The sequence below is a fragment of the Periplaneta americana genome, chromosome 16, assembly GCF_040183065.1.
Source record: "Periplaneta americana isolate PAMFEO1 chromosome 16, P.americana_PAMFEO1_priV1, whole genome shotgun sequence".
Classification (NCBI taxonomy): Eukaryota; Metazoa; Arthropoda; class Insecta; order Blattodea; family Blattidae; genus Periplaneta; species Periplaneta americana.
Genome location: NC_091132.1, coordinates 45115387 through 45121386, shown reverse-complemented (window position 1 = coordinate 45121386; position 6000 = coordinate 45115387).

The following is a 6000-nucleotide window of genomic DNA, read 5'->3' as shown; positions in this document are numbered from 1 at the left end:
TTCCCTTCCTTTGTTCCATTTTCTATAAATGTCTCCGGTCTTTTGAAACAATTGGGAAGTGAACTAAGCTTTTGGCAGTTGTATTTAAAAAGACAATTACATTTCAGGCTAGTCAATTGTATTACATTACGTATCAGTTATACTTCGGTTTTGTCAGTTTCATTTCAGAAAGTGTCATTTGTAATTCAGATTTATAACTACCGTGCATTTGAGAAAATGTCATTTATAATACAGAAACAATATCTTTTTCAGAAAACATAATTTGGCAAAAGTTAATTGTCAAGATTTCCCAGAGGGTTGTGTGCTCGTGCAGCACAACACATTATATTAATTCGTCATGTTGCAGTTTTAGCAATAGAAAATATACTTGTTGGACGATAAAATGCATTGAAATTACTACAATCAGAAAAATATAATTTATATTTTCTAAAATTTTTTTTTTTCTGAATTACAAATGGATAAGATTCGGAAGACAAAACGTACGAATAACTCCCAACTATTAATTCGACTTGAAAATAAAGAACAATTTGATTAAAATGCGCTGTCATATTCAGTCAATACAAGAATAAAGGCAGTTAAGAGAAAAGTTTTATATAATAATCTTATTGAATTTGGTATTCCCAAGAAACTAGATCAATTAATTAAAATCTGCCTCAGTGAAATGTAGAACAGAGACCGTATAGGTCAATTTCTGTCTGACGCTTTTCCAACACACTGTGGGATAAAGCAAAGAGATGCGCATTCACCTTTACTTTTCAACTTTGCTCTAGAATATGTCATAAGGGAAGTCCAGAAAACCAGAGGCGACTTGGAATTAAATGGCTTACATCAGCTGTTTGTTTATGCGAATGAAGTGAATATGTTAGGGGAAAATCCTCGAACTATTAGGAAAATCACGGGGATTTTACTCGAAGCAAGTAATGCGACAGATTTGGAAGTAAATCCCGAAAAAAAAACAAAGTACTGTATATGATTATGTCTTGTGACCAGACCATAGTACGAAATGAAAATATAAAAATAAGAAATTTACCCTTTGAAAAGGTGGAAAAATTCAAATACCTTGAAGTAACAGTAACAATTATAAATTACACTCGAGAAGAAATTAAACTCAGAATAAATATAGTAAATTTCTGTTATTATTCGGTTGAAAAAAGTTTGTCATCCAGCCTGCTCTCTTAAAAAAAACTGTACTTTGAAAATTCATAAAACAGTTAAATTACCGGTTGTTCTGTAAGGTTGTGAAACTTAGACTCTCACTTTAAGATAGGAACAGACGTTAAAGGTTTTAATAATTTCAAGGAAAAATTGTTCCGGGCCCGGGTATCGATCCTAGGACCATTCGCTTAGCGCACGAATGCTCTACCGACTGAGCTACCCCAGAAACTATGCACGAAACCATCACAATTTTTCCTTTATATCCACACAACTCAAATGGGCTGACAAGACGCCAGAACCCAACTTTGAGTGCACATTCTTGATGACTTAAATTGTGGCTTCCTGTTAACGTACCTGCAGTAACTAATATACTATGCAAATCTGACTTTCAAGTTGTAGCTCCCTGTAAAGCTGATTTGAATAATTTCAAGGAAAAATTACTCAAACCTGCTTTATAGGGAGCTACTACCTCAAAGTCAGATTTGCATAGGTTAAAGGTGTTCGAGCGTAAGGGGCTTAGGAAAATATTTTGGGCTAAGAGGGATGAAGTTGCAGAAGAACGGAGAAAATTACACAACGCAGAACTGCACGCATTATATTCTTCACCTAACATAATTAGGAACATTAAATGAAACATTTGAGATGGGCAGAGCATGTAGCTCGTAGGCGTATGGGTAAATCCAGAAATGCTCATAAAGTGTTATTTGGAAGAACTGAGGGTGAAAGATCTTTGGGGAGGCCGAGACGTAGATGGGAGGGTAATATCTATACATATAATTTGAACTGGTAAGGAAATTACGGGAAAACGGCTGATCGGATTTTAATGAGTGACCTCTCATTTTCATGCCTGGCATCCAAAGTTTTTCGGAAAAGTAGTAGTTTTCAGTGAAATGTCAATTTTCCTACATAATTTTCCTATTTTCCAAAATCCATCTGTTGTCAGTTTTGAGAACTAATTGTATTGACTCACGGCCGACTTGATTCAATTTCAGAACAGAACACACACTATAATAAACAATAGGCTATTACACGAAGGCCATGACCTGCGGGATTGCCGACAACTTAAAACAACTTTCTTATAAGCAATTATAATTCCGCAATTTAACACTGCCAAATTTCAGATTTTGATTAGATGGACGGTCCACTTCCCTTCTGAAAGAAATTAAGTCAATTTTACACTACTTTATCTGTAAATGGGCAAGTAATATTGATTATTTATCCCTCGCCTTAAATATACAGTGTACTCATATTTCATAATATCGGAATATTATCATTAGATTCGTGTGTCAATCCGTTTTGAATAATTTAATGTTTTCTCCTTTTGTAAAACGTAACAGAAAATCTCATAATGCCTTTATTTTTCGACTGGCTAAAAACGGAAACACATTTTAATAAAATATTTACTTTGAAATCGAATAATAGTTGAGAGTTATTCTTGGGTTTTGTCTTCTGAATCTTTTCCATTTGTAATTCAGAAAAGAAAAAACATCATTTTATAAAAAAAAAATTATGATTTATTTAACCACGTACTCAACAGCCGAGGTTATATCAGCGTCGTCGGTGTGCCGGAATTTTGTCCCGCAGTTATTTTACATGCCACTAAATCTACTGACATGACCCTGTCGCATTTAAACACACTTAAATGCCATCGACTGGGTCGGGATCGAAACCGCAACCTCGGACACAGAAGGTCAGCGCTATACCAACTGCGCCACTCAGGGCGACTTCATTTTATAACATACTGACTTACATACAAATGACTTTTCGAAAAGCTGGAGGTTCATTGTCGCCCTCACATTAGCCCGTCATCGTTCCCTATCCTGAGCAAGATTAATTGAATCCTCACCGTTATTATCCCACCTCCCTCAAATCAATTTTAACTAGTGGCTTTTGCAGCAATACTGCTGCAAACTAAGTTCGTTAGACGTTCAACTAAAAATTTTTCAGATTTATTTTCAATGAACAATACTTGTCTTTTTGATAGTTATTTGCTTCCATAATAATGAAACCTACTCCCTCTGAATGGATTTTTTTAGGCCAAATACATTTTCTTGAACCTATCCAACTTCAGTTTTTGAGTTTCAACGCAAAAACGCAAGTATCAATTTAGTGATTTTAGAAGTATGGAGAGTGATATTAATCTTTTTGTTAATTCCTTCATAGTAAATTTGGTACAATCTGTGAGAGTGCAGTTCTAGGACGAGTTCGTTCATTTACAAATTCAGAACTAAATGCGGAGAATATGACTTCACAAGCATGGAAGTATTAAAATATGAACAAAACGAAACATACCAAGATGAGCTTATTCGCTGCTACTATGTTAGCTACCTTTGCCTCAACATACTCGTATTTTCGAGAATGAAGGTTGCTAAATCCAAAAATCCAAATATAGATCCCGATTAACAGATGAGCATCTTTCGCGCATTGCAGTAAATTCGTTCGAAATAGATTTCCGATTTCTTGCAGAAAAGAATCCAATGTTGAAAAGACTGCAATATATGGTGGAATATGAAAATACCATTATCTATGATATAATAGTATCATAACTATATAAAATATAATAAATAATGTAATAACCAAAGCTCGGAACTTGGGGACTTGTGTCCTTGCACGCGGCTAAACGACCGGACTTCAATGTCAACAAACTCCCGCTTCCAGCACGGAGGTACTGTCAGGTCTGCTAGAAAAGTGGTTACTGGCTGGAACAACATATTGATAGTATTATGGTAGGTCGAAACACGTAATTTTATAGCATGTATAATAAAAATAAACATCAGCAATATATCAAATTTACTGTTCTGCTCTGTATATTTTATTACAGTGTATGACTACGAACCCATGTATTGTGGGTCCCTATCACCACGGCATGGCGCGTCCTCAGGTTGCGGATAGAGGAGACGGCCTCCAGATATGGAGGGTAGCTGCGAATATATTGAATAAGCAGTCGTGGACAGCCGATAAGGGGTGGTCCTCCAGCTTGGGGGTTGGGCGAAGGGCTAACAACCCATCACCGTAAAAAACAGCTTGTTACGTATCCCTATAATAAGCCTCGGAATAGGACTGATTCTCTGGCACGACCACAGCAAAGGAATAAGGTTTTGAGATTTGGCACTTGGAACGTAACTAGTCTTTATAGAACAGGAGGGGTAACATTAGTAGCAAAAGAACTAGCTAGATATAGAATAGACTTTGTGGGAGTACAAGAGGTTAGGTTAGATGGGAATGGCATATCACAAATAGGAGATTACTTGTTGTATTATGGGGAAGGAAACAATAATCACCAATTAGGAACAGGATTCTTTGTTCATAAAAGAATAAAATCAGCAGTAAAAAAGGTCGAATTTATCAGTGACAGGTTATCATATTTAGTACTTAAGGGTAGATGGTGCGACATCATAGTTATAAATGCTCACGCCCCTACAGAAGAGAAAGACGACCATATAAAGAATAGCTTCTATGAGGAATTGGAACATACTTTTGATCAGTTCCCTAGATATCACATGAAAATTTTATTGGGGGATTTCAATGCTAAAGTAGGACGGGAGGATATTTTTAGACCAACTATTGGAAAAGAGAGCCTACACGCAATTAGTAGTGACAATGGAGTTAGATTAGTCAACTTTGCCACATCGAAAAATTTAATTGTCAAAAGTACAACATTCCCCCATAAGGATATACATAAATATACTTGGACTTCTCCAGATGGATTGACACACAACCAAATAGATCACATCTTGATAGATAAACGGAGACATACTAGTATAGTAGATATTCGAACTTTCAGGGGTGCAGACTGTAATTCTGACCATTATTTGGTGATTGGAGAATTAAGAGAAAGATTATCAGTAGCCAAGCGAGTAGAGCAGCAAGTTAATATTACTAAATTCAATATTTTGAAATTAAAGGACGAGGAAGCTAAGCAAAATTATCAGGTCGAAATTTCGAATAGGTTTGCCACTTTAGAAAGTTCCGACGAAGTTGAGAAAGAATTAGATGTTAATAGCGTGTGGGAAAATATCAGAGATAGTATCAAAATTGCAGCTGAGCAGAGCATAGGTTATTATGAAACTAAGAAAAAGAAACCGTGGTTTGATGAAGATTGTTGCATGGTAGTAGAAAGAAGGAAACAGGCAAAATTGAAATTCTTACAGGATCCAGTTGAGGAGAAGAGAGATAATTATTTCAATGAAAGACGGGAAGCAAGTCGTACACTTAGGAATAAAAAGAGAGGTTACTTGAAGGAAAAACTGAATGAGGTAGAAACAAATAGTAAGAATAAAAACATTCGAGATTTATATAAGGGTATAAAGGAATTTAAGAACGGATATCAGCCAAGGGTAAACGTGATCAAGGATGAGAATGGTGACTTGCTTGCAGACTCTCCATCAATCCTAAACAGATGGAAAAACTATTTTGCGCAACTACTAAATGTACATAGGCCAAATAGAAATGATCGGGACGAAATTGAAATACAAACTGCTGAGCCATTTATACCCGAACCCACACTTTCAGAAGTCAAAATTGCGATAGAAAATCTGAAAAAGTACAAGTCTCCAGGTATCGATCAAATTCCAGCAGAATTAATACAAGAGGGTGGAAGTGCATTATATAGCGAAATTTATAAACTTGTACTTGCTATTTGGGAAAAGGAAATTGTACCAGAACAATGGAAGGAGTCCATAATTGTACCTATTTTTAAAAAGGGGGACAAAACCAACTGTGGTAACTTTCGAGGAATATCACTTTTGTTGACGTCGTACAAAATTTTGTCCAATATTCTTTTGAGAAGATTAACTCCGTACGTAGATGAAATTATTGGGGATCATCAGTGCGGTTTTCGGCGTA